Raw genomic sequence first — 20819 nt, 5'->3', positions numbered from 1 at the left:
CCGTTATAAACATAAAATGCTAAAACCTCGTTACTCTGGTCTCATTTCACAACGTGTAAATCTTTCGCCTTTTACTAAAGATTTCCGTGAAGTGGGACATTGCAATGAGTCTTTAGTTATTTCTTGCATCTGCAGACATGTTCTGCAGTTTTACCGAAAAATGAGTTAAACTTGACTTAATCTAAGCAGTTCAAAATAAAAGAAGACCTGATTTAGTGTAGTCTACAAGTTTAACGTATCTCTGCATCGGGGTGAAGGTTGCAACAAACTAAAAAAATAAATTAGTCGTTTATTGCTATCTCGAACTGCGTGTGGTTGACTTTGTGCAGTGACGATATCGTAGCTGATGAGGTTTATCCGAGGCGCGATTATTGCTAGTTGAAAACTATACCCAATACCCCGCCCGATGGCTTAAAAAGCTTTCGCGGCAATATTTGACCGGTTTTAAGAAATCGTTATCCAGACAACATCTCTTTCACAATTATGTCGAAAATCTACTTTCTTCTATAGATTAGTTGTTTTATTTTTTATTTGGTAAAGTTTGTCAAACTAAATATAGATTCAGTAGCAAAATTGTCTTTTATGGCATCCCAAGAGTTCCCTGGAACAGTAATTCTTAGTCGCAGTAACTTCCGTTATAAACATAAAATGCTAAAACCTCGTTACTCTGGTCTCATTTCACAACGTGTAAATCTTTCGCCTTTTACTAAAGATTTCCGTGAAGTGGGACATTGCAATGAGTCTTTAGTTATTTCTTGCATCTGCAGACATGTTCTGCAGTTTTACCGAAAAATGAGTTAAACTTGACTTAATCTAAGCAGTTCAAAATAAAAGAAGACCTGATTTAGTGTAGTCTACAAGTTTAACGTATCTCTGCATCGGGGTGAAGGTTGCAACAAACTAAAAAAAATAAATTAGTCGTTTATTGCTATCTCGAACTGCGTGTGGTTGTCTTTGCGCAGTGGCGATATCGTAGCTGATGAGGTTTATCCGAGGCGCGATTATTGCTAGTTGAAAACTATACCCAATACCCCGCCCGATGGCTTAAAAAGCTTTCGCGGCAATATTTGACCGGTTTTAAGAAATCGTTATCCAGACAACATCTCTTTCACAACTATGTCGAAAATCGACTTTCTTCTATAGATTAGTTGTTTTATGTTTCTTTTGGTAAAGTTTGTCACACTAAATATAGATTCAGTAGCGAAATTGTCTTTTATGGCATCCCAAGGGTTGCCTGGCACAGCAATTCTTAGTCGCAGTAACTTCCGTTATAAACATAAAATGCCAAAACCTCGTTACTCTGGTCTCACTTCACAACGTGTAAATCTTTCGCCTTTTACTAAAGATTTCCGTGAAGTGGGACATTGCAATGAGTCTTTAGTTATTTCTTGCATCTGCAGACATGTTCTGCAGTTTTACCGAAAAATGAGTTAAACTTGGCTTAATCTAAGCAGTTCAAAATAAAAGAAGACCTGATTTAGTGTAGTCTACAAGTTTAACGTATCTCTGCATCGGGGTGAAGGTTGCAACAAACTAAAAAAAATAAATTAGTCGTTTGTTGCTATCTCGAACTGCGTGTGGTTGTCTTTGCGCAGTGGCGATATCGTAGCTGATGAGGTTTATCCGAGGCGCGATTATTGCTAGTTGAAAACTATACCCAATACCCCGCCCGATAGCTGAAAAAGCTTTCGCGGCAATATTTGACCGGTTTTAAGAAATCGTTATCCAGACAAGATCTCTTTCACAACTATGTAGAAAATCTGCTTTCTGCTATATATCAGTCGTTTTATGTTTTTTTGGTAAAGTTTGTCTCACTAAATTTAGATTCAGTAGCAAGATTGTCTTCTATGGCATCCCAAGATTTGCCTGGCACAGCAATTCTTAGTCGAAGTAACTTCCGTTATAAACATAAAATGTCAAACCTCGTTTCTCTGGTCTCATTTCACAACGTGAAAATCTTTCGCCTTTTACTAAAGATTTCCGTGAAGTGGGACATTGCAATGAGTCTTTAGTTATTTCTTGCATCTGCAGACATGTTCTGCAGTTTTACCGAAAAATGAGTTAAACTTGACTTAATCTAAGCAGTTCAAAATAAAAGAAGATCTAATTTAGTTTAGTCTACAAGTTTAACGTATCTTTGCATCGGCGTGAAGGTTGCAACAAATTAAAAAAAATAGATTAGTCGTTTACTACTATCTCGAACTGCATGTCGTTGACTTTGCGCAGTGGCGATATCGTAGCTAATGAGGTTTATCCGAGGCGCGATTTTTGCTAGTTGAAAACTATATCCAATACCCCGCCCGATGGCTTAAAAAGCTTTCGCGGCAATATTTGACCGGTTTTAAGAAATCGTTATACAGACAACATCTCTTGCACAAATATGTAAAAAATCTGCTTTCTTCTATATATTAGTTGTTTTATGTTTCTTTTGATGAAGTTTGTCACACTAAATATAGATTCAGTAGCAAAATTGTCTTCTATGGCATCCCAAGAGTTCCCTGGCACAGCAATTCTTAGTCGCAGTAACTTCGGTTATAAACATAAAATGTCAAACCTCGTTTCTCTGGTCTCATTTCACAACGTGAAAATCTTTCGCCTTTTACTAAAGATTTCCGTGAAGTGGGACATTGCAATGAGTCTTTAGTTATTTCTTGCATCTGCAGACATGTTCTGCAGTTTTACCGAAAAATGAGTTAAACTTGACTTAATCTAAGCAGTTCAAAATAAAAGAAGACCTGATTTAGTGTAGTCTACAAGTTTAACGTATCTCTGCATCGGGGTGAAGGTTGCAACAAACTAAAAAAAATAAATTAGTCGTTTATTGCTATCTCGAACTGCGTGTGGTTGACTTTGCGCACTGGCGATATTGTAGCTGATGAGGTTTATCCGAGGCGCGATTATTGCTAGTTGAAAACTATACCCAATACCCCGCCCGATGGCTTAAAAAGATTTCGCGGCAATATTTGACCGGTTTTAAGAAATCGTTATCCAGACAACATCTCTTTCACAATTATGTCGAAAATCTACTTTCTTCTATAGATTAGTTGTTTTATTTTTTATTTGGTAAAGTTTGTCAAACTAAATATAGATTCAGTAGCAAAATTGTCTTTTATGGCATCCCAAGAGTTCCCTGGAACAGTAATTCTTAGTCGCAGTAACTTCCGTTATAAACATAAAATGCTAAAACCTCGTTACTCTGGTCTCATTTCACAACGTGTAAATCTTTCGCCTTTTACTAAAGATTTCCGTGAAGTGGGACATTGCAATGAGTCTTTAGTTATTTCTTGCATCTGCAGACATGTTCTGCAGTTTTACCGAAAAATGAGTTAAACTTGACTTAATCTAAGCAGTTCAAAATAAAAGAAGACCTGATTTAGTGTAGTCTACAAGTTTAACGTATCTCTGCATCGGGGTGAAGGTTGCAACAAACTAAAAAAATAAATTAGTCGTTTATTGCTATCTCGAACTGCGTGTGGTTGACTTTGCGCAGTGACGATATCGTAGCTGATGAGGTTTATCCGAGGCGCGATTATTGCTAGTTGAAAACTATACCCAATACCCCGCCCGATGGCTTAAAAAGCTTTCGCGGCAATATTTGACCGGTTTTAAGAAATCGTTATCCAGACAACATCTCTTTCACAATTATGTCGAAAATCTACTTTCATCTATAGATTAGTTGTTTTATTTTTTATTTGGTAAAGTTTGTCAAACTAAATATAGATTCAGTAGCAAAATTGTCTTTTATGGCATCCCAAGAGTTCCCTGGAACAGTAATTCTTAGTCGCAGTAACTTCCGTTATAAACATAAAATGCTAAAACCTCGTTACTCTGGTCTCATTTCACAACGTGTAAATCTTTCGCCTTTTACTAAAGATTTCCGTGAAGTGGGACATTGCAATGAGTCTTTAGTTATTTCTTGCATCTGCAGACATGTTCTGCAGTTTTACCGAAAAATGAGTTAAACTTGACTTAATCTAAGCAGTTCAAAATAAAAGAAGACCTGATTTAGTGTAGTCTACAAGTTTAACGTATCTCTGCATCGGGGTGAAGGTTGCAACAAACTAAAAAAAATAAATTAGTCGTTTATTGCTATCTCGAACTGCGTGTGGTTGTCTTTGCGCAGTGGCGATATCGTAGCTGATGAGGTTTATCCGAGGCGCGATTATTGCTAGTTGAAAACTATACCCAATACCCCGCCCGATGGCTTAAAAAGCTTTCGCGGCAATATTTGACCGGTTTTAAGAAATCGTTATCCAGACAACATCTCTTTCACAACTATGTCGAAAATCGACTTTCTTCTATAGATTAGTTGTTTTATGTTTCTTTTGGTAAAGTTTGTCACACTAAATATAGATTCAGTAGCGAAATTGTCTTTTATGGCATCCCAAGGGTTGCCTGGCACAGCAATTCTTAGTCGCAGTAACTTCCGTTATAAACATAAAATGCCAAAACCTCGTTACTCTGGTCTCACTTCACAACGTGTAAATCTTTCGCCTTTTACTAAAGATTTCCGTGAAGTGGGACATTGCAATGAGTCTTTAGTTATTTCTTGCATCTGCAGACATGTTCTGCAGTTTTACCGAAAAATGAGTTAAACTTGGCTTAATCTAAGCAGTTCAAAATAAAAGAAGACCTGATTTAGTGTAGTCTACAAGTTTAACGTATCTCTGCGTCGGGGTGAAGGATGCAACAAACTAAAAAAAATAAATTAGTCGTTTATTGCTATCTCGAACTGCGTGTGGTTGTCTTTGCGCAGTGGCGATATCGTAGCTGATGAGGTTTATCCGAGGCGCGATTATTGCTAGTTGAAAACTATACCCAATACCCCGCCCGATGGCTTAAAAAGCTTTCGCGGCAATATTTGACCGGTTTTAAGAAATCGTTATCCAGACAACATCTCTTGCACAAATATGTAAAAAATCTGCTTTCTTCTATATATTAGTTGTTTTATGTTTCTTTTGATGAAGTTTGTCACACTAAATATAGATTCAGTAGCAAAATTGTCTTTTATGGCATCCCAAGGGTTGCCTGGCACAGCAATTCTTAGTCGCAGTAACTTCCGTTATAAACATAAAATGCCAAAACCTCGTTACTCTGGTCTCACTTCACAACGTGTAAATCTTTCGCCTTTTACTAAAGATTTCCGTGAAGTGGGACATTGCAATGAGTCTTTAGTTATTTCTTGCATCTGCAGACATGTTCTGCAGTTTCACCGAAAAATGAGTTAAACTTAACTTAATCTAAGCAGTTCAAAATAAAAGACCTGATTTAGTGTAGTCTACAAGTTTAACGTATCTCTGCATCGGGGTGAAGGTTGCAACAAACTAAAAAAAATAAATTAATCGTTTATTGCTATCTCGAACTGCGTGTGGTTGTCTTTGCGCAGTGGCGATATCGTAGCTGATGAGGTTTATCCGAGGCGCGATTATTGCTAGTTGAAAACTATACCCAATACCCCGCCCGATGGCTTAAAAAGCTTTCGCGGCAATATTTGACCGGTTTTAAGAAATCGTTATCCAGACAACATCTCTTTCACAACTATGTCGAAAATCGACTTTCTTCTATAGATTAGTTGTTTTATGTTTCTTTTGGTAAAGTTTGTCACACTAAATATAGATTCAGTAGCAAAATTGTCTTTTATGGCATCCCAAGAGTTCCCTGGCACAGTAATTCTTAGTCGCAGTAACTTCCGTTATAAACATAAAATGCTAAAACCTCGTTACTCTGGTCTCATTTCACAACGTGTAAATCTTTCGCCTTTTACTAAAGATTTCCGTGAAGTGGGACATTGCAATGAGTCTTTAGTTATTTCTTGCATCTGCAGACATGTTCTGCAGTTTTACCGAAAAATGAGTTAAACTTGACTTAATCTAAGCAGTTCAAAATAAAAGAAGACCTGATTTAGTGTAGTCTACAAGTTTAACGTATCTCTGCATCGGGGTGAAGGTTGCAACAAACTAAAAAAATAAATTAGTCGTTTATTGCTATCTCGAACTGCGTGTGGTTGTCTTTGCGCCGAGGCGATATCGTAGCTGATGAGGTTTATCCGAGGCGCGATTATTGCTAGTTGAAAACTATACCCAATACCCCGCCCGATGGCTTAAAAAGCTTTCGCGGCAATATGTGACCGGTTTTAAGAAATCGTTATCCAGACAACATCTCTTTCACAACTATGTCGAAAATCTACTTTCTTCTATAGATTAGTTGTTTTATTTTTCTTTTGGTAAAGTTTGTCAAACTAAATATAGATTCAGTAGCAAAATTGTATTTTATGGCATCCCAAGAGTTCCCTGGCACAGCAATTCTTAGTCGCAGTAACTTCCGTTATAAACATAAAATGCTAAAACCTCGTTACTCTGGTCTCATTTCACAACGTGTAAATCTTTCGCCTTTTACTAAAGATTTCCGTGAAGTGGGACATTGCAATGAGTCTTTAGTTATTTCTTGCATCTGCAGACATGTTCTGCAGTTTTACCGAAAAATGAGTTAAACTTGACTTAATCTAAGCAGTTCAAAATAAAAGAAGACCTGATTTAGTGTAGTCTACAAGTTTAACGTATCTCTGCATCGGGGTGAAGGTTGCAACAAACTAAAAAAATAAATTAGTCGTTTATTGCTATCTCGAACTGCGTGTGGTTGACTTTGCGCAGTGACGATATCGTAGCTGATGAGGTTTATCCGAGGCGCGATTATTGCTAGTTGAAAACTATACCCAATACCCCGCCCGATGGCTTAAAAAGCTTTCGCGGCAATATTTGACCGGTTTTGAGAAATCGTTATCCAGACAACATCTCTTTCACAATTATGTCGAAAATCTACTTTCTTCTATAGATTAGTTGTTTTATTTTTTATTTGGTAAAGTTTGTCAAACTAAATATAGATTCAGTAGCAAAATTGTCTTTTATGGCATCCCAAGAGTTCCCTGGAACAGTAATTCTTAGTCGCAGTAACTTCCGTTATAAACATAAAATGCTAAAACCTCGTTACTCTGGTCTCATTTCACAACGTGTAAATCTTTCGCCTTTTACTAAAGATTTCCGTGAAGTGGGACATTGCAATGAGTCTTTAGTTATTTCTTGCATCTGCAGACATGTTCTGCAGTTTTACCGAAAAATGAGTTAAACTTGACTTAATCTAAGCAGTTCAAAATAAAAGAAGACCTGATTTAGTGTAGTCTACAAGTTTAACGTATCTCTGCATCGGGGTGAAGGTTGCAACAAACTAAAAAAATAAATTAGTCGTTTATTGCTATCTCGAACTGCGTGTGGTTGACTTTGTGCAGTGACGATATCGTAGCTGATGAGGTTTATCCGAGGCGCGATTATTGCTAGTTGAAAACTATACCCAATACCCCGCCCGATGGCTTAAAAAGCTTTCGCGGCAATATTTGACCGGTTTTAAGAAATCGTTATCCAGACAACATCTCTTTCACAATTATGTCGAAAATCTACTTTCTTCTATAGATTAGTTGTTTTATTTTTTATTTGGTAAAGTTTGTCAAACTAAATATAGATTCAGTAGCAAAATTGTCTTTTATGGCATCCCAAGAGTTCCCTGGAACAGTAATTCTTAGTCGCAGTAACTTCCGTTATAAACATAAAATGCTAAAACCTCGTTACTCTGGTCTCATTTCACAACGTGTAAATCTTTCGCCTTTTACTAAAGATTTCCGTGAAGTGGGACATTGCAATGAGTCTTTAGTTATTTCTTGCATCTGCAGACATGTTCTGCAGTTTTACCGAAAAATGAGTTAAACTTGACTTAATCTAAGCAGTTCAAAATAAAAGAAGACCTGATTTAGTGTAGTCTACAAGTTTAACGTATCTCTGCATCGGGGTGAAGGTTGCAACAAACTAAAAAAAATAAATTAGTCGTTTATTGCTATCTCGAACTGCGTGTGGTTGTCTTTGCGCAGTGGCGATATCGTAGCTGATGAGGTTTATCCGAGGCGCGATTATTGCTAGTTGAAAACTATACCCAATACCCCGCCCGATGGCTTAAAAAGCTTTCGCGGCAATATTTGACCGGTTTTAAGAAATCGTTATCCAGACAACATCTCTTTCACAACTATGTCGAAAATCGACTTTCTTCTATAGATTAGTTGTTTTATGTTTCTTTTGGTAAAGTTTGTCACACTAAATATAGATTCAGTAGCGAAATTGTCTTTTATGGCATCCCAAGGGTTGCCTGGCACAGCAATTCTTAGTCGCAGTAACTTCCGTTATAAACATAAAATGCCAAAACCTCGTTACTCTGGTCTCACTTCACAACGTGTAAATCTTTCGCCTTTTACTAAAGATTTCCGTGAAGTGGGACATTGCAATGAGTCTTTAGTTATTTCTTGCATCTGCAGACATGTTCTGCAGTTTTACCGAAAAATGAGTTAAACTTGGCTTAATCTAAGCAGTTCAAAATAAAAGAAGACCTGATTTAGTGTAGTCTACAAGTTTAACGTATCTCTGCATCGGGGTGAAGGTTGCAACAAACTAAAAAAAATAAATTAGTCGTTTGTTGCTATCTCGAACTGCGTGTGGTTGTCTTTGCGCAGTGGCGATATCGTAGCTGATGAGGTTTATCCGAGGCGCGATTATTGCTAGTTGAAAACTATACCCAATACCCCGCCCGATAGCTGAAAAAGCTTTCGCGGCAATATTTGACCGGTTTTAAGAAATCGTTATCCAGACAACATCTCTTGCACAAATATGTAAAAAATCTGCTTTCTTCTATATATTAGTTGTTTTATGTTTCTTTTGATGAAGTTTGTCACACTAAATATAGATTCAGTAGCAAAATTGTCTTTTATGGCATCCCAAGGGTTGCCTGGCACAGCAATTCTTAGTCGCAGTAACTTCCGTTATAAACATAAAATGCCAAAACCTCGTTACTCTGGTCTCACTTCACAACGTGTAAATCTTTCGCCTTTTACTAAAGATTTCCGTGAAGTGGGACATTGCAATGAGTCTTTAGTTATTTCTTGCATCTGCAGACATGTTCTGCAGTTTCACCGAAAAATGAGTTAAACTTAACTTAATCTAAGCAGTTCAAAATAAAAGACCTGATTTAGTGTAGTCTACAAGTTTAACGTATCTCTGCATCGGGGTGAAGGTTGCAACAAACTAAAAAAAATAAATTAGTCGTTTATTGCTATCTCGAACTGCGTGTGGTTGTCTTTGCGCAGTGGCGATATCGTAGCTGATGAGGTTTATCCGAGGCGCGATTATTGCTAGTTGAAAACTATACCCAATACCCCGCCCGATGGCTTAAAAAGCTTTCGCGGCAATATTTGACCGGTTTTAAGAAATCGTTATCCAGACAACATCTCTTTCACAACTATGTCGAAAATCGACTTTCTTCTATAGATTAGTTGTTTTATGTTTCTTTTGGTAAAGTTTGTCACACTAAATATAGATTCAGTAGCAAAATTGTCTTTTATGGCATCCCAAGAGTTCCCTGGCACAGTAATTCTTAGTCGCAGTAACTTCCGTTATAAACATAAAATGCTAAAACCTCGTTACTCTGGTCTCATTTCACAACGTGTAAATCTTTCGCCTTTTACTAAAGATTTCCGTGAAGTGGGACATTGCAATGAGTCTTTAGTTATTTCTTGCATCTGCAGACATGTTCTGCAGTTTTACCGAAAAATGAGTTAAACTTGACTTAATCTAAGCAGTTCAAAATAAAAGAAGACCTGATTTAGTGTAGTCTACAAGTTTAACGTATCTCTGCATCGGGGTGAAGGTTGCAACAAACTAAAAAAATAAATTAGTCGTTTATTGCTATCTCGAACTGCGTGTGGTTGTCTTTGCGCCGAGGCGATATCGTAGCTGATGAGGTTTATCCGAGGCGCGATTATTGCTAGTTGAAAACTATACCCAATACCCCGCCCGATGGCTTAAAAAGCTTTCGCGGCAATATGTGACCGGTTTTAAGAAATCGTTATCCAGACAACATCTCTTTCACAACTATGTCGAAAATCTACTTTCTTCTATAGATTAGTTGTTTTATTTTTCTTTTGGTAAAGTTTGTCAAACTAAATATAGATTCAGTAGCAAAATTGTATTTTATGGCATCCCAAGAGTTCCCTGGCACAGCAATTCTTAGTCGCAGTAACTTCCGTTATAAACATAAAATGCTAAAACCTCGTTACTCTGGTCTCATTTCACAACGTGTAAATCTTTCGCCTTTTACTAAAGATTTCCGTGAAGTGGGACATTGCAATGAGTCTTTAGTTATTTCTTGCATCTGCAGACATGTTCTGCAGTTTTACCGAAAAATGAGTTAAACTTGACTTAATCTAAGCAGTTCAAAATAAAAGAAGACCTGATTTAGTGTAGTCTACAAGTTTAACGTATCTCTGCATCGGGGTGAAGGTTGCAACAAACTAAAAAAATAAATTAGTCGTTTATTGCTATCTCGAACTGCGTGTGGTTGACTTTGCGCAGTGACGATATCGTAGCTGATGAGGTTTATCCGAGGCGCGATTATTGCTAGTTGAAAACTATACCCAATACCCCGCCCGATGGCTTAAAAAGCTTTCGCGGCAATATTTGACCGGTTTTGAGAAATCGTTATCCAGACAACATCTCTTTCACAATTATGTCGAAAATCTACTTTCTTCTATAGATTAGTTGTTTTATTTTTTATTTGGTAAAGTTTGTCAAACTAAATATAGATTCAGTAGCAAAATTGTCTTTTATGGCATCCCAAGAGTTCCCTGGAACAGTAATTCTTAGTCGCAGTAACTTCCGTTATAAACATAAAATGCTAAAACCTCGTTACTCTGGTCTCATTTCACAACGTGTAAATCTTTCGCCTTTTACTAAAGATTTCCGTGAAGTGGGACATTGCAATGAGTCTTTAGTTATTTCTTGCATCTGCAGACATGTTCTGCAGTTTTACCGAAAAATGAGTTAAACTTGACTTAATCTAAGCAGTTCAAAATAAAAGAAGACCTGATTTAGTGTAGTCTACAAGTTTAACGTATCTCTGCATCGGGGTGAAGGTTGCAACAAACTAAAAAAATAAATTAGTCGTTTATTGCTATCTCGAACTGCGTGTGGTTGACTTTGTGCAGTGACGATATCGTAGCTGATGAGGTTTATCCGAGGCGCGATTATTGCTAGTTGAAAACTATACCCAATACCCCGCCCGATGGCTTAAAAAGCTTTCGCGGCAATATTTGACCGGTTTTAAGAAATCGTTATCCAGACAACATCTCTTTCACAATTATGTCGAAAATCTACTTTCTTCTATAGATTAGTTGTTTTATTTTTTATTTGGTAAAGTTTGTCAAACTAAATATAGATTCAGTAGCAAAATTGTCTTTTATGGCATCCCAAGAGTTCCCTGGAACAGTAATTCTTAGTCGCAGTAACTTCCGTTATAAACATAAAATGCTAAAACCTCGTTACTCTGGTCTCATTTCACAACGTGTAAATCTTTCGCCTTTTACTAAAGATTTCCGTGAAGTGGGACATTGCAATGAGTCTTTAGTTATTTCTTGCATCTGCAGACATGTTCTGCAGTTTTACCGAAAAATGAGTTAAACTTGACTTAATCTAAGCAGTTCAAAATAAAAGAAGACCTGATTTAGTGTAGTCTACAAGTTTAACGTATCTCTGCATCGGGGTGAAGGTTGCAACAAACTAAAAAAAATAAATTAGTCGTTTATTGCTATCTCGAACTGCGTGTGGTTGTCTTTGCGCAGTGGCGATATCGTAGCTGATGAGGTTTATCCGAGGCGCGATTATTGCTAGTTGAAAACTATACCCAATACCCCGCCCGATGGCTTAAAAAGCTTTCGCGGCAATATTTGACCGGTTTTAAGAAATCGTTATCCAGACAACATCTCTTTCACAACTATGTCGAAAATCGACTTTCTTCTATAGATTAGTTGTTTTATGTTTCTTTTGGTAAAGTTTGTCACACTAAATATAGATTCAGTAGCGAAATTGTCTTTTATGGCATCCCAAGGGTTGCCTGGCACAGCAATTCTTAGTCGCAGTAACTTCCGTTATAAACATAAAATGCCAAAACCTCGTTACTCTGGTCTCACTTCACAACGTGTAAATCTTTCGCCTTTTACTAAAGATTTCCGTGAAGTGGGACATTGCAATGAGTCTTTAGTTATTTCTTGCATCTGCAGACATGTTCTGCAGTTTTACCGAAAAATGAGTTAAACTTGGCTTAATCTAAGCAGTTCAAAATAAAAGAAGACCTGATTTAGTGTAGTCTACAAGTTTAACGTATCTCTGCATCGGGGTGAAGGTTGCAACAAACTAAAAAAAATAAATTAGTCGTTTGTTGCTATCTCGAACTGCGTGTGGTTGTCTTTGCGCAGTGGCGATATCGTAGCTGATGAGGTTTATCCGAGGCGCGATTATTGCTAGTTGAAAACTATACCCAATACCCCGCCCGATAGCTGAAAAAGCTTTCGCGGCAATATTTGACCGGTTTTAAGAAATCGTTATCCAGACAAGATCTCTTTCACAACTATGTAGAAAATCTGCTTTCTGCTATATATCAGTCGTTTTATGTTTTTTTGGTAAAGTTTGTCTCACTATATTTAGATTCAGTAGCAAGATTGTCTTCTATGGCATCCCAAGATTTGCCTGGCACAGCAATTCTTAGTCGAAGTAACTTCCGTTATAAACATAAAATGTCAAACCTCGTTTCTCTGGTCTCATTTCACAACGTGAAAATCTTTCGCCTTTTACTAAAGATTTCCGTGAAGTGGGACATTGCAATGAGTCTTTAGTTATTTCTTGCATCTGCAGACATGTTCTGCAGTTTTACCGAAAAATGAGTTAAACTTGACTTAATCTAAGCAGTTCAAAATAAAAGAAGATCTAATTTAGTTTAGTCTACAAGTTTAACGTATCTTTGCATCGGCGTGAAGGTTGCAACAAATTAAAAAAAATAGATTAGTCGTTTACTACTATCTCGAACTGCATGTCGTTGACTTTGCGCAGTGGCGATATCGTAGCTAATGAGGTTTATCCGAGGCGCGATTTTTGCTAGTTGAAAACTATATCCAATACCCCGCCCGATGGCTTAAAAAGCTTTCGCGGCAATATTTGACCGGTTTTAAGAAATCGTTATACAGACAACATCTCTTGCACAAATATGTAAAAAATCTGCTTTCTTCTATATATTAGTTGTTTTATGTTTCTTTTGATGAAGTTTGTCACACTAAATATAGATTCAGTAGCAAAATTGTCTTCTATGGCATCCCAAGAGTTCCCTGGCACAGCAATTCTTAGTCGCAGTAACTTCGGTTATAAACATAAAATGTCAAACCTCGTTTCTCTGGTCTCATTTCACAACGTGAAAATCTTTCGCCTTTTACTAAAGATTTCCGTGAAGTGGGACATTGCAATGAGTCTTTAGTTATTTCTTGCATCTGCAGACATGTTCTGCAGTTTTACCGAAAAATGAGTTAAACTTGACTTAATCTAAGCAGTTCAAAATAAAAGAAGACCTGATTTAGTGTAGTCTACAAGTTTAACGTATCTCTGCATCGGGGTGAAGGTTGCAACAAACTAAAAAAAATAAATTAGTCGTTTATTGCTATCTCGAACTGCGTGTGGTTGACTTTGCGCACTGGCGATATTGTAGCTGATGAGGTTTATCCGAGGCGCGATTATTGCTAGTTGAAAACTATACCCAATACCCCGCCCGATGGCTTAAAAAGATTTCGCGGCAATATTTGACCGGTTTTAAGAAATCGTTATCCAGACAACATCTCTTTCACAATTATGTCGAAAATCTACTTTCTTCTATAGATTAGTTGTTTTATTTTTTATTTGGTAAAGTTTGTCAAACTAAATATAGATTCAGTAGCAAAATTGTCTTTTATGGCATCCCAAGAGTTCCCTGGAACAGTAATTCTTAGTCGCAGTAACTTCCGTTATAAACATAAAATGCTAAAACCTCGTTACTCTGGTCTCATTTCACAACGTGTAAATCTTTCGCCTTTTACTAAAGATTTCCGTGAAGTGGGACATTGCAATGAGTCTTTAGTTATTTCTTGCATCTGCAGACATGTTCTGCAGTTTTACCGAAAAATGAGTTAAACTTGACTTAATCTAAGCAGTTCAAAATAAAAGAAGACCTGATTTAGTGTAGTCTACAAGTTTAACGTATCTCTGCATCGGGGTGAAGGTTGCAACAAACTAAAAAAATAAATTAGTCGTTTATTGCTATCTCGAACTGCGTGTGGTTGTCTTTGCGCAGTGGCGATATCGTAGCTGATGAGGTTTATCCGAGGCGCGATTATTGCTAGTTGAAAACTATACCCAATACCCCGCCCGATGGCTTAAAAAGCTTTCGCGGCAATATTTGACCGGTTTTAAGAAATCGTTATCCAGACAACATCTCTTTCACAACTATGTCGAAAATCGACTTTCTTCTATAGATTAGTTGTTTTATGTTTCTTTTGGTAAAGTTTGTCACACTAAATATAGATTCAGTAGCGAAATTGTCTTTTATGGCATCCCAAGGGTTGCCTGGCACAGCAATTCTTAGTCGCAGTAACTTCCGTTATAAACATAAAATGCCAAAACCTCGTTACTCTGGTCTCACTTCACAACGTGTAAATCTTTCGCCTTTTACTAAAGATTTCCGTGAAGTGGGACATTGCAATGAGTCTTTAGTTATTTCTTGCATCTGCAGACATGTTCTGCAGTTTTACCGAAAAATGAGTTAAACTTGGCTTAATCTAAGCAGTTCAAAATAAAAGAAGACCTGATTTAGTGTAGTCTACAAGTTTAACGTATCTCTGCGTCGGGGTGAAGGATGCAACAAACTAAAAAAAATAAATTAGTCGTTTATTGCTATCTCGAACTGCGTGTGGTTGTCTTTGCGCAGTGGCGATAACGTAGCTGATGAGGTTTATCCGAGGCGCGATTATTGCTAGTTGAAAACTATACCCAATACCCCGCCCGATGGCTTAAAAAGCTTTCGCGGCAATATTTGACCGGTTTTAAGAAATCGTTATCCAGACAACATCTCTTGCACAAATATGTAAAAAATCTGCTTTCTTCTATATATTAGTTGTTTTATGTTTCTTTTGATGAAGTTTGTCACACTAAATATAGATTCAGTAGCAAAATTGTCTTTTATGGCATCCCAAGGGTTGCCTGGCACAGCAATTCTTAGTCGCAGTAACTTCCGTTATAAACATAAAATGCCAAAACCTCGTTACTCTGGTCTCACTTCACAACGTGTAAATCTTTCGCCTTTTACTAAAGATTTCCGTGAAGTGGGACATTGCAATGAGTCTTTAGTTATTTCTTGCATCTGCAGACATGTTCTGCAGTTTCACCGAAAAATGAGTTAAACTTAACTTAATCTAAGCAGTTCAAAATAAAAGACCTGATTTAGTGTAGTCTACAAGTTTAACGTATCTCTGCATCGGGGTGAAGGTTGCAACAAACTAAAAAAAATAAATTAGTCGTTTATTGCTATCTCGAACTGCGTGTGGTTGTCTTTGCGCAGTGGCGATATCGTAGCTGATGAGGTTTATCCGAGGCGCGATTATTGCTAGTTGAAAACTATACCCAATACCCCGCCCGATGGCTTAAAAAGCTTTCGCGGCAATATTTGACCGGTTTTAAGAAATCGTTATCCAGACAACATCTCTTTCACAACTATGTCGAAAATCGACTTTCTTCTATAGATTAGTTGTTTTATGTTTCTTTTGGTAAAGTTTGTCACACTAAATATAGATTCAGTAGCAAAATTGTCTTTTATGGCATCCCAAGAGTTCCCTGGCACAGTAATTCTTAGTCGCAGTAACTTCCGTTATAAACATAAAATGCTAAAACCTCGTTACTCTGGTCTCATTTCACAACGTGTAAATCTTTCGCCTTTTACTAAAGATTTCCGTGAAGTGGGACATTGCAATGAGTCTTTAGTTATTTCTTGCATCTGCAGACATGTTCTGCAGTTTTACCGAAAAATGAGTTAAACTTGACTTAATCTAAGCAGTTCAAAATAAAAGAAGACCTGATTTAGTGTAGTCTACAAGTTTAACGTATCTCTGCATCGGGGTGAAGGTTGCAACAAACTAAAAAAATAAATTAGTCGTTTATTGCTATCTCGAACTGCGTGTGGTTGTCTTTGCGCCGAGGCGATATCGTAGCTGATGAGGTTTATCCGAGGCGCGATTTTTGCTAGTTGAAAACTATACCCAATACCCCGCCCGATGGCTTAAAAAGCTTTCGCGGCAATATTTGACCGGTTTTAAGAAATCGTTATACAGACAACATCTCTTGCACAAATATGTAAAAAATCTGCTTTCTTCTATATATTAGTTGTTTTATGTTTCTTTTGATGAAGTTTGTCACACTAAATATAGATTCAGTAGCAAAATTGTCTTCTATGGCATCCCAAGATTTGCCTGGCACAGCAATTCTTAGTCGAAGTAACTTCCGTTATAAACATATAATGTCAAACCTCGTTTCTCTGGTCTCATTTCACAACGTGAAAATCTTTCGCCTTTTACTAAAGATTTCCGTGAAGTGGGACATTGCAATGAGTCTTTAGTTATTTCTTGCATCTGCAGACATGTTCTGCAGTTTTACCGAAAAATGAGTTAAACTTGACTTAATCTAAGCAGTTCAAAATAAAAGAAGACCTGATTTAGTGTAGTCTACAAGTTTAACGTATCTCTGCATCGGGGTGAAGGTTGCAACAAACTAAAAAAAATAAATTAGTCGTTTATTGCTATCTCGAACTGCGTGTGGTTGACTTTGCGCAGTGGCGATATTGTAGCTGATGAGGTTTATCCGAGGCGCGATTATTGCTAGTTGAAAACTATACCCAATACCCCGCCCGATGGCTTAAAAAGATTTCGCGGAAATATTTGACCGGTTTTAAGAAATCGTTATCCAGACAACATCTCTTTCACAATTATGTCGAAAATCTACTTTCTTCTATAGATTAGTTGTTTTATTTTATATTTGGTAAAGTTTGTCAAACTAAATATAGATTCAGTAGCAAAATTGTCTTTTATGGCATCCCAAGAGTTCCCTGGAACAGTAATTCTTAGTCGCAGTAACTTCCGTTATAAACATAAAATGCTAAAACCTCGTTACTCTGGTCTCATTTCACAACGTGTAAATCTTTCGCCTTTTACTAAAGATTTCCGTGAAGTGGGACATTGCAATGAGTCTTTAGTTATTTCTTGCATCTGCAGACATGTTCTGCAGTTTTACCGAAAAATGAGTTAAACTTGACTTAATCTAAGCAGTTCAAAATAAAAGAAGACCTGATTTAGTGTAGTCTACAAGTTTAACGTATCTCTGCATCGGGGTGAAGGTTGCAACAAACTAAAAAAATAAATTAGTCGTTTATTGCTATCTCGAACTGCGTGTGGTTGACTTTGCGCAGTGACGATATCGTAGCTGATGAGGTTTATCCGAGGCGCGATTATTGCTAGTTGAAAACTATACCCAATACCCCGCCCGATGGCTTAAAAAGCTTTCGCGGCAATATTTGACCGGTTTTAAGAAATCGTTATCCAGACAACATCTCTTTCACAATTATGTCGAAAATCTACTTTCTTCTATAGATTAGTTGTTTTATTTTTTATTTGGTAAAGTTTGTCAAACTAAATATAGATTCAGTAGCAAAATTGTCTTTTATGGCATCCCAAGAGTTCCCTGGAACAGTAATTCTTAGTCGCAGTAACTTCCGTTATAAACATAAAATGCTAAAACCTCGTTACTCTGGTCTCATTTCACAACGTGTAAATCTTTCGCCTTTTACTAAAGATTTCCGTGAAGTGGGACATTGCAATGAGTCTTTAGTTATTTCTTGCATCTGCAGACATGTTCTGCAGTTTTACCGAAAAATGAGTTAAACTTGACTTAATCTAAGCAGTTCAAAATAAAAGAAGACCTGATTTAGTGTAGTCTACAAGTTTAACGTATCTCTGCATCGGGGTGAAGGTTGCAACAAACTAAAAAAAATAAATTAGTCGTTTATTGCTATCTCGAACTGCGTGTGGTTGTCTTTGCGCAGTGGCGATATCGTAGCTGATGAGCTTTATCCGAGGCGCGATTATTGCTAGTTGAAAACTATACCCAATACCCCGCCCGATGGCTTAAAAAGCTTTCGCGGCAATATTTGACCGGTTTTAAGAAATCGTTATCCATACAACATCTCTTTCACAACTATGTCGAAAATCGACTTTCTTCTATAGATTAGTTGTTTTATGTTTCTTTTGGTAAAGTTTGTCACACTAAATATAGATACAGTAGCGAAATTGTCTTTTATGGCATCCCAAGGGTTGCCTGGCACAGCAATTCTTAGTCGCAGTAACTTCCGTTATAAACATAAAATGCCAAAACCTCGTTACTCTGGTCTCACTTCACAACGTGTAAATCTTTCGCCTTTTACTAAAGATTTCCGTGAAGTGGGACATTGCAATGAGTCTTTAGTTATTTCTTGCATCTGCAGACATGTTCTGCAGTTTTACCGAAAAATGAGTTAAACTTGGCTTAATCTAAGCAGTTCAAAATAAAAGAAGACCTGATTTAGTGTAGTCTACAAGTTTAACGTATCTCTGCGTCGGGGTGAAGGATGCAACAAACTAAAAAAAAAAAATTAGTCGTTTATTGCTATCTCGAACTGCGTGTGGTTGTCTTTGCGCAGTGGCGATATCGTAGCTGATGAGGTTTATCCGAGGCGCGATTATTGCTAGTTGAAAACTATACCCAATACCCCGCCCGATGGCTTAAAAAGCTTTCGCGGCAATATTTGACCGGTTTTAAGAAATCGTTATCCAGACAACATCTCTTGCACAAATATGTAAAAAATCTGCTTTCTTCTATATATTAGTTGTTTTATGTTTCTTTTGATGAAGTTTGTCACACTAAATATAGATTCAGTAGCAAAATTGTTTTTTATGGCATCCCAAGGGTTGCCTGGCACAGCAATTCTTAGTCGCAGTAACTTCCGTTATAAACATAAAATGCCAAAACCTCGTTACTCTGGTCTCACTTCACAACGTGTAAATCTTTCGCCTTTTACTAAAGATTTCCGTGAAGTGGGACATTGCAATGAGTCTTTAGTTATTTCTTGCATCTGCAGACATGTTCTGCAGTTTCACCGAAAAATGAGTTAAACTTAACTTAATCTAAGCAGTTCAAAATAAAAGACCTGATTTAGTGTAGTCTACAAGTTTAACGTATCTCTGCATCGGGGTGAAGGTTGCAACAAACTAAAAAAAATAAATTAGTCGTTTATTGCTATCTCGAACTGCGTGTGGTTGACTTTGCGCAGTGACGATATCGTAGCTGATGAGGTTTATCCGAGGCGCGATTATTGCTAGTTGAAAACTATAACCAATACCCCGCCCGATGGCTTAAAAAGCTTTCGCGGCAATATTTGACCGGTTTTAAGAAATCGTTATCCAGACAACATCTCTTTCACAATTATGTCGAAAATCTACTTTCTTCTATAGATTAGTTGTTTTATTTTTTATTTGGTAAAGTTTGTCAAACTAAATATAGATTCAGTAGCAAAATTGTCTTTTATGGCATCCCAAGAGTTCCCTGGAACAGTAATTCTTAGTCGCAGTAACTTCCGTTATAAACATAAAATGCTAAAACCTCGTTACTCTGGTCTCATTTCACAACGTGTAAATCTTTCGCCTTTTACTAAAGATTTCCGTGAAGTGGGACATTGCAATGAGTCTTTAGTTATTTCTTGCATCTGCAGACATGTTCTGCAGTTTTACCGAAAAATGAGTTAAACTTGACTTAATCTAAGCAATTCAAAATAAAAGAAGACCTGATTTAGTGTAGTCTACAAGTTTAACGTATCTCTGCATCGGGGTGAAGGTTGCAACAAACTAAAAAAAATAAATTAGTCGTTTATTGCTATCTCGAACTGCGTGTGGTTGTCTTTGCGCAGTGGCGATATCGTAGCTGATGAGGTTTATCCGAGGCGCGATTATTGCTAGTTGAAAACTATACCCAATACCCCGCCCGATAGCTGAAAAAGCTTTCGCGGCAATATTTGACCGGTTTTAAGAAATCGTTATCCAGACAAGATCTCTTTCACAACTATGTAGAAAATCTGCTTTCTGCTATATATCAGTCGTTTTATGTTTTTTTGGTAAAGTTTGTCTCACTAAATTTAGATTCAGTAGCAAGATTGTCTTCTATGGCATCCCAAGATTTGCCTGGCACAGCAATTCTTAGTCGAAGTAACTTCCGTTATAAACATAAAATGTCAAACCTCGTTTCTCTGGTCTCATTTCACAACGTGAAAATCTTTCGCCTTTTACTAAAGATTTCCGTGAAGTGGGACATTGCAATGAGTCTTTAGTTATTTCTTGCATCTGCAGACATGTTCTGCAGTTTTACCGAAAAATGAGTTAAACTTGACTTAATCTAAGCAGTTCAAAATAAAAGAAGATCTAATTTAGTTTAGTCTACAAGTTTAACGTATCTTTGCATCGGCGTGAAGGTTGCAACAAATTAAAAAAAATAGATTAGTCGTTTACTACTATCTCGAACTGCATGTCGTTGACTTTGCGCAGTGGCGATATCGTAGCTAATGAGGTTTATCCGAGGCGCGATTTTTGCTAGTTGAAAACTATACCCAATACCCCGCCCGATGGCTTAAAAAGCTTTCGCGGCAATATTTGACCGGTTTTAAGAAATCGTTATACAGACAACATCTCTTGCACAAATATGCAAAAAATCTGCTTTCTTCTATATATTAGTTGTTTTATGTTTCTTTTGATGAAGTTTGTCACACTAAATATAGATTCAGTAGCAAAATTGTCTTCTATGGCATCCCAA

At 37.1% G+C, this 20819-nt stretch overlaps 66 non-coding genes across 66 annotated transcripts; all 66 read left to right on the top strand.

Moving 5' to 3' along the window:
- Positions 1 to 30: 30 nt before the first annotated feature.
- On the top strand, positions 31 to 149 carry LOC146141937 (U5 spliceosomal RNA). Its single transcript, XR_014499455.1, has one exon. It is a non-coding gene; the product is annotated as a U5 spliceosomal RNA (small nuclear RNA).
- Positions 150 to 317: 168 nt separating this feature from the next.
- Positions 318 to 453, top strand: LOC146141936 (U4 spliceosomal RNA). Its single transcript, XR_014499939.1, has one exon. It is a non-coding gene; the product is annotated as a U4 spliceosomal RNA (small nuclear RNA).
- Positions 454 to 662: 209 nt separating this feature from the next.
- LOC146141935 (U5 spliceosomal RNA) lies at positions 663 to 781 on the top strand. Its single transcript, XR_014499454.1, has one exon. It is a non-coding gene; the product is annotated as a U5 spliceosomal RNA (small nuclear RNA).
- Positions 782 to 950: 169 nt separating this feature from the next.
- Positions 951 to 1086, top strand: LOC146141934 (U4 spliceosomal RNA). The gene has a single exon (XR_014499729.1). It is a non-coding gene; the product is annotated as a U4 spliceosomal RNA (small nuclear RNA).
- A 209-nt stretch (positions 1087 to 1295) lies between these two features.
- LOC146141933 (U5 spliceosomal RNA) lies at positions 1296 to 1414 on the top strand. The gene has a single exon (XR_014499306.1). It is a non-coding gene; the product is annotated as a U5 spliceosomal RNA (small nuclear RNA).
- A 169-nt stretch (positions 1415 to 1583) lies between these two features.
- LOC146141932 (U4 spliceosomal RNA) lies at positions 1584 to 1719 on the top strand. Its single transcript, XR_014499805.1, has one exon. It is a non-coding gene; the product is annotated as a U4 spliceosomal RNA (small nuclear RNA).
- Positions 1720 to 1926: 207 nt separating this feature from the next.
- Positions 1927 to 2045, top strand: LOC146141931 (U5 spliceosomal RNA). Its single transcript, XR_014499576.1, has one exon. It is a non-coding gene; the product is annotated as a U5 spliceosomal RNA (small nuclear RNA).
- Positions 2046 to 2214: 169 nt separating this feature from the next.
- Positions 2215 to 2350, top strand: LOC146141930 (U4 spliceosomal RNA). The gene has a single exon (XR_014499781.1). It is a non-coding gene; the product is annotated as a U4 spliceosomal RNA (small nuclear RNA).
- Positions 2351 to 2558: 208 nt separating this feature from the next.
- On the top strand, positions 2559 to 2677 carry LOC146141929 (U5 spliceosomal RNA). Its single transcript, XR_014499575.1, has one exon. It is a non-coding gene; the product is annotated as a U5 spliceosomal RNA (small nuclear RNA).
- A 169-nt stretch (positions 2678 to 2846) lies between these two features.
- On the top strand, positions 2847 to 2982 carry LOC146141928 (U4 spliceosomal RNA). Its single transcript, XR_014500036.1, has one exon. It is a non-coding gene; the product is annotated as a U4 spliceosomal RNA (small nuclear RNA).
- Positions 2983 to 3191: 209 nt separating this feature from the next.
- On the top strand, positions 3192 to 3310 carry LOC146141927 (U5 spliceosomal RNA). Its single transcript, XR_014499453.1, has one exon. It is a non-coding gene; the product is annotated as a U5 spliceosomal RNA (small nuclear RNA).
- Positions 3311 to 3478: 168 nt separating this feature from the next.
- On the top strand, positions 3479 to 3614 carry LOC146141926 (U4 spliceosomal RNA). The gene has a single exon (XR_014499912.1). It is a non-coding gene; the product is annotated as a U4 spliceosomal RNA (small nuclear RNA).
- A 209-nt stretch (positions 3615 to 3823) lies between these two features.
- LOC146141925 (U5 spliceosomal RNA) lies at positions 3824 to 3942 on the top strand. Its single transcript, XR_014499452.1, has one exon. It is a non-coding gene; the product is annotated as a U5 spliceosomal RNA (small nuclear RNA).
- A 169-nt stretch (positions 3943 to 4111) lies between these two features.
- Positions 4112 to 4247, top strand: LOC146141924 (U4 spliceosomal RNA). The gene has a single exon (XR_014499728.1). It is a non-coding gene; the product is annotated as a U4 spliceosomal RNA (small nuclear RNA).
- A 209-nt stretch (positions 4248 to 4456) lies between these two features.
- On the top strand, positions 4457 to 4575 carry LOC146141923 (U5 spliceosomal RNA). The gene has a single exon (XR_014499305.1). It is a non-coding gene; the product is annotated as a U5 spliceosomal RNA (small nuclear RNA).
- A 169-nt stretch (positions 4576 to 4744) lies between these two features.
- Positions 4745 to 4880, top strand: LOC146141922 (U4 spliceosomal RNA). The gene has a single exon (XR_014499727.1). It is a non-coding gene; the product is annotated as a U4 spliceosomal RNA (small nuclear RNA).
- A 209-nt stretch (positions 4881 to 5089) lies between these two features.
- Positions 5090 to 5208, top strand: LOC146141921 (U5 spliceosomal RNA). The gene has a single exon (XR_014499304.1). It is a non-coding gene; the product is annotated as a U5 spliceosomal RNA (small nuclear RNA).
- A 166-nt stretch (positions 5209 to 5374) lies between these two features.
- Positions 5375 to 5510, top strand: LOC146141920 (U4 spliceosomal RNA). The gene has a single exon (XR_014499726.1). It is a non-coding gene; the product is annotated as a U4 spliceosomal RNA (small nuclear RNA).
- A 209-nt stretch (positions 5511 to 5719) lies between these two features.
- LOC146141919 (U5 spliceosomal RNA) lies at positions 5720 to 5838 on the top strand. Its single transcript, XR_014499451.1, has one exon. It is a non-coding gene; the product is annotated as a U5 spliceosomal RNA (small nuclear RNA).
- A 168-nt stretch (positions 5839 to 6006) lies between these two features.
- LOC146141918 (U4 spliceosomal RNA) lies at positions 6007 to 6142 on the top strand. The gene has a single exon (XR_014499990.1). It is a non-coding gene; the product is annotated as a U4 spliceosomal RNA (small nuclear RNA).
- Positions 6143 to 6351: 209 nt separating this feature from the next.
- Positions 6352 to 6470, top strand: LOC146141917 (U5 spliceosomal RNA). Its single transcript, XR_014499450.1, has one exon. It is a non-coding gene; the product is annotated as a U5 spliceosomal RNA (small nuclear RNA).
- A 168-nt stretch (positions 6471 to 6638) lies between these two features.
- Positions 6639 to 6774, top strand: LOC146141916 (U4 spliceosomal RNA). Its single transcript, XR_014499969.1, has one exon. It is a non-coding gene; the product is annotated as a U4 spliceosomal RNA (small nuclear RNA).
- Positions 6775 to 6983: 209 nt separating this feature from the next.
- LOC146141915 (U5 spliceosomal RNA) lies at positions 6984 to 7102 on the top strand. Its single transcript, XR_014499449.1, has one exon. It is a non-coding gene; the product is annotated as a U5 spliceosomal RNA (small nuclear RNA).
- Positions 7103 to 7270: 168 nt separating this feature from the next.
- On the top strand, positions 7271 to 7406 carry LOC146141914 (U4 spliceosomal RNA). The gene has a single exon (XR_014499938.1). It is a non-coding gene; the product is annotated as a U4 spliceosomal RNA (small nuclear RNA).
- Positions 7407 to 7615: 209 nt separating this feature from the next.
- Positions 7616 to 7734, top strand: LOC146141913 (U5 spliceosomal RNA). The gene has a single exon (XR_014499448.1). It is a non-coding gene; the product is annotated as a U5 spliceosomal RNA (small nuclear RNA).
- Positions 7735 to 7903: 169 nt separating this feature from the next.
- Positions 7904 to 8039, top strand: LOC146141912 (U4 spliceosomal RNA). Its single transcript, XR_014499725.1, has one exon. It is a non-coding gene; the product is annotated as a U4 spliceosomal RNA (small nuclear RNA).
- A 209-nt stretch (positions 8040 to 8248) lies between these two features.
- On the top strand, positions 8249 to 8367 carry LOC146141911 (U5 spliceosomal RNA). Its single transcript, XR_014499303.1, has one exon. It is a non-coding gene; the product is annotated as a U5 spliceosomal RNA (small nuclear RNA).
- A 169-nt stretch (positions 8368 to 8536) lies between these two features.
- On the top strand, positions 8537 to 8672 carry LOC146141910 (U4 spliceosomal RNA). The gene has a single exon (XR_014499804.1). It is a non-coding gene; the product is annotated as a U4 spliceosomal RNA (small nuclear RNA).
- A 209-nt stretch (positions 8673 to 8881) lies between these two features.
- On the top strand, positions 8882 to 9000 carry LOC146141909 (U5 spliceosomal RNA). Its single transcript, XR_014499302.1, has one exon. It is a non-coding gene; the product is annotated as a U5 spliceosomal RNA (small nuclear RNA).
- Positions 9001 to 9166: 166 nt separating this feature from the next.
- On the top strand, positions 9167 to 9302 carry LOC146141908 (U4 spliceosomal RNA). Its single transcript, XR_014499724.1, has one exon. It is a non-coding gene; the product is annotated as a U4 spliceosomal RNA (small nuclear RNA).
- Positions 9303 to 9511: 209 nt separating this feature from the next.
- On the top strand, positions 9512 to 9630 carry LOC146141907 (U5 spliceosomal RNA). The gene has a single exon (XR_014499447.1). It is a non-coding gene; the product is annotated as a U5 spliceosomal RNA (small nuclear RNA).
- A 168-nt stretch (positions 9631 to 9798) lies between these two features.
- LOC146141906 (U4 spliceosomal RNA) lies at positions 9799 to 9934 on the top strand. Its single transcript, XR_014499988.1, has one exon. It is a non-coding gene; the product is annotated as a U4 spliceosomal RNA (small nuclear RNA).
- A 209-nt stretch (positions 9935 to 10143) lies between these two features.
- LOC146141905 (U5 spliceosomal RNA) lies at positions 10144 to 10262 on the top strand. The gene has a single exon (XR_014499446.1). It is a non-coding gene; the product is annotated as a U5 spliceosomal RNA (small nuclear RNA).
- A 168-nt stretch (positions 10263 to 10430) lies between these two features.
- Positions 10431 to 10566, top strand: LOC146141904 (U4 spliceosomal RNA). Its single transcript, XR_014499968.1, has one exon. It is a non-coding gene; the product is annotated as a U4 spliceosomal RNA (small nuclear RNA).
- A 209-nt stretch (positions 10567 to 10775) lies between these two features.
- Positions 10776 to 10894, top strand: LOC146141903 (U5 spliceosomal RNA). The gene has a single exon (XR_014499444.1). It is a non-coding gene; the product is annotated as a U5 spliceosomal RNA (small nuclear RNA).
- A 168-nt stretch (positions 10895 to 11062) lies between these two features.
- On the top strand, positions 11063 to 11198 carry LOC146141902 (U4 spliceosomal RNA). Its single transcript, XR_014499937.1, has one exon. It is a non-coding gene; the product is annotated as a U4 spliceosomal RNA (small nuclear RNA).
- Positions 11199 to 11407: 209 nt separating this feature from the next.
- LOC146141901 (U5 spliceosomal RNA) lies at positions 11408 to 11526 on the top strand. Its single transcript, XR_014499443.1, has one exon. It is a non-coding gene; the product is annotated as a U5 spliceosomal RNA (small nuclear RNA).
- Positions 11527 to 11695: 169 nt separating this feature from the next.
- LOC146141900 (U4 spliceosomal RNA) lies at positions 11696 to 11831 on the top strand. Its single transcript, XR_014499723.1, has one exon. It is a non-coding gene; the product is annotated as a U4 spliceosomal RNA (small nuclear RNA).
- Positions 11832 to 12040: 209 nt separating this feature from the next.
- Positions 12041 to 12159, top strand: LOC146141899 (U5 spliceosomal RNA). Its single transcript, XR_014499300.1, has one exon. It is a non-coding gene; the product is annotated as a U5 spliceosomal RNA (small nuclear RNA).
- Positions 12160 to 12328: 169 nt separating this feature from the next.
- LOC146141898 (U4 spliceosomal RNA) lies at positions 12329 to 12464 on the top strand. The gene has a single exon (XR_014499803.1). It is a non-coding gene; the product is annotated as a U4 spliceosomal RNA (small nuclear RNA).
- A 207-nt stretch (positions 12465 to 12671) lies between these two features.
- LOC146141897 (U5 spliceosomal RNA) lies at positions 12672 to 12790 on the top strand. The gene has a single exon (XR_014499574.1). It is a non-coding gene; the product is annotated as a U5 spliceosomal RNA (small nuclear RNA).
- Positions 12791 to 12959: 169 nt separating this feature from the next.
- Positions 12960 to 13095, top strand: LOC146141896 (U4 spliceosomal RNA). Its single transcript, XR_014499780.1, has one exon. It is a non-coding gene; the product is annotated as a U4 spliceosomal RNA (small nuclear RNA).
- Positions 13096 to 13303: 208 nt separating this feature from the next.
- LOC146141895 (U5 spliceosomal RNA) lies at positions 13304 to 13422 on the top strand. Its single transcript, XR_014499573.1, has one exon. It is a non-coding gene; the product is annotated as a U5 spliceosomal RNA (small nuclear RNA).
- Positions 13423 to 13591: 169 nt separating this feature from the next.
- Positions 13592 to 13727, top strand: LOC146141894 (U4 spliceosomal RNA). The gene has a single exon (XR_014500035.1). It is a non-coding gene; the product is annotated as a U4 spliceosomal RNA (small nuclear RNA).
- A 209-nt stretch (positions 13728 to 13936) lies between these two features.
- Positions 13937 to 14055, top strand: LOC146141893 (U5 spliceosomal RNA). Its single transcript, XR_014499442.1, has one exon. It is a non-coding gene; the product is annotated as a U5 spliceosomal RNA (small nuclear RNA).
- Positions 14056 to 14223: 168 nt separating this feature from the next.
- Positions 14224 to 14359, top strand: LOC146141892 (U4 spliceosomal RNA). The gene has a single exon (XR_014499722.1). It is a non-coding gene; the product is annotated as a U4 spliceosomal RNA (small nuclear RNA).
- A 209-nt stretch (positions 14360 to 14568) lies between these two features.
- LOC146141891 (U5 spliceosomal RNA) lies at positions 14569 to 14687 on the top strand. Its single transcript, XR_014499299.1, has one exon. It is a non-coding gene; the product is annotated as a U5 spliceosomal RNA (small nuclear RNA).
- Positions 14688 to 14856: 169 nt separating this feature from the next.
- LOC146141890 (U4 spliceosomal RNA) lies at positions 14857 to 14992 on the top strand. The gene has a single exon (XR_014499887.1). It is a non-coding gene; the product is annotated as a U4 spliceosomal RNA (small nuclear RNA).
- A 209-nt stretch (positions 14993 to 15201) lies between these two features.
- Positions 15202 to 15320, top strand: LOC146141889 (U5 spliceosomal RNA). Its single transcript, XR_014499298.1, has one exon. It is a non-coding gene; the product is annotated as a U5 spliceosomal RNA (small nuclear RNA).
- Positions 15321 to 15486: 166 nt separating this feature from the next.
- Positions 15487 to 15622, top strand: LOC146141888 (U4 spliceosomal RNA). The gene has a single exon (XR_014499721.1). It is a non-coding gene; the product is annotated as a U4 spliceosomal RNA (small nuclear RNA).
- A 209-nt stretch (positions 15623 to 15831) lies between these two features.
- LOC146141887 (U5 spliceosomal RNA) lies at positions 15832 to 15950 on the top strand. The gene has a single exon (XR_014499441.1). It is a non-coding gene; the product is annotated as a U5 spliceosomal RNA (small nuclear RNA).
- A 168-nt stretch (positions 15951 to 16118) lies between these two features.
- On the top strand, positions 16119 to 16254 carry LOC146141886 (U4 spliceosomal RNA). The gene has a single exon (XR_014499874.1). It is a non-coding gene; the product is annotated as a U4 spliceosomal RNA (small nuclear RNA).
- A 208-nt stretch (positions 16255 to 16462) lies between these two features.
- Positions 16463 to 16581, top strand: LOC146141885 (U5 spliceosomal RNA). The gene has a single exon (XR_014499572.1). It is a non-coding gene; the product is annotated as a U5 spliceosomal RNA (small nuclear RNA).
- Positions 16582 to 16750: 169 nt separating this feature from the next.
- On the top strand, positions 16751 to 16886 carry LOC146141884 (U4 spliceosomal RNA). Its single transcript, XR_014500057.1, has one exon. It is a non-coding gene; the product is annotated as a U4 spliceosomal RNA (small nuclear RNA).
- A 209-nt stretch (positions 16887 to 17095) lies between these two features.
- Positions 17096 to 17214, top strand: LOC146141883 (U5 spliceosomal RNA). The gene has a single exon (XR_014499440.1). It is a non-coding gene; the product is annotated as a U5 spliceosomal RNA (small nuclear RNA).
- Positions 17215 to 17382: 168 nt separating this feature from the next.
- Positions 17383 to 17518, top strand: LOC146141882 (U4 spliceosomal RNA). Its single transcript, XR_014499910.1, has one exon. It is a non-coding gene; the product is annotated as a U4 spliceosomal RNA (small nuclear RNA).
- A 209-nt stretch (positions 17519 to 17727) lies between these two features.
- Positions 17728 to 17846, top strand: LOC146141881 (U5 spliceosomal RNA). Its single transcript, XR_014499439.1, has one exon. It is a non-coding gene; the product is annotated as a U5 spliceosomal RNA (small nuclear RNA).
- A 169-nt stretch (positions 17847 to 18015) lies between these two features.
- On the top strand, positions 18016 to 18151 carry LOC146141880 (U4 spliceosomal RNA). Its single transcript, XR_014500013.1, has one exon. It is a non-coding gene; the product is annotated as a U4 spliceosomal RNA (small nuclear RNA).
- Positions 18152 to 18360: 209 nt separating this feature from the next.
- On the top strand, positions 18361 to 18479 carry LOC146141879 (U5 spliceosomal RNA). Its single transcript, XR_014499297.1, has one exon. It is a non-coding gene; the product is annotated as a U5 spliceosomal RNA (small nuclear RNA).
- A 169-nt stretch (positions 18480 to 18648) lies between these two features.
- Positions 18649 to 18784, top strand: LOC146141878 (U4 spliceosomal RNA). The gene has a single exon (XR_014499719.1). It is a non-coding gene; the product is annotated as a U4 spliceosomal RNA (small nuclear RNA).
- A 209-nt stretch (positions 18785 to 18993) lies between these two features.
- On the top strand, positions 18994 to 19112 carry LOC146141877 (U5 spliceosomal RNA). The gene has a single exon (XR_014499296.1). It is a non-coding gene; the product is annotated as a U5 spliceosomal RNA (small nuclear RNA).
- A 166-nt stretch (positions 19113 to 19278) lies between these two features.
- On the top strand, positions 19279 to 19414 carry LOC146141876 (U4 spliceosomal RNA). Its single transcript, XR_014499951.1, has one exon. It is a non-coding gene; the product is annotated as a U4 spliceosomal RNA (small nuclear RNA).
- A 209-nt stretch (positions 19415 to 19623) lies between these two features.
- Positions 19624 to 19742, top strand: LOC146141875 (U5 spliceosomal RNA). Its single transcript, XR_014499438.1, has one exon. It is a non-coding gene; the product is annotated as a U5 spliceosomal RNA (small nuclear RNA).
- A 169-nt stretch (positions 19743 to 19911) lies between these two features.
- LOC146141874 (U4 spliceosomal RNA) lies at positions 19912 to 20047 on the top strand. The gene has a single exon (XR_014499802.1). It is a non-coding gene; the product is annotated as a U4 spliceosomal RNA (small nuclear RNA).
- Positions 20048 to 20254: 207 nt separating this feature from the next.
- LOC146141873 (U5 spliceosomal RNA) lies at positions 20255 to 20373 on the top strand. The gene has a single exon (XR_014499571.1). It is a non-coding gene; the product is annotated as a U5 spliceosomal RNA (small nuclear RNA).
- Positions 20374 to 20542: 169 nt separating this feature from the next.
- Positions 20543 to 20678, top strand: LOC146141872 (U4 spliceosomal RNA). Its single transcript, XR_014499700.1, has one exon. It is a non-coding gene; the product is annotated as a U4 spliceosomal RNA (small nuclear RNA).
- Positions 20679 to 20819: the final 141 nt, after the last annotated feature.

Source organism: Ascidiella aspersa, chromosome 5, assembly GCF_963924565.1.
Source record: "Ascidiella aspersa chromosome 5, kaAscAspe10.2, whole genome shotgun sequence".
NCBI classification, from domain to species: domain Eukaryota; kingdom Metazoa; phylum Chordata; class Ascidiacea; order Phlebobranchia; family Ascidiidae; genus Ascidiella; species Ascidiella aspersa.
This window is presented reverse-complemented; position numbering and strand designations above follow the sequence as displayed.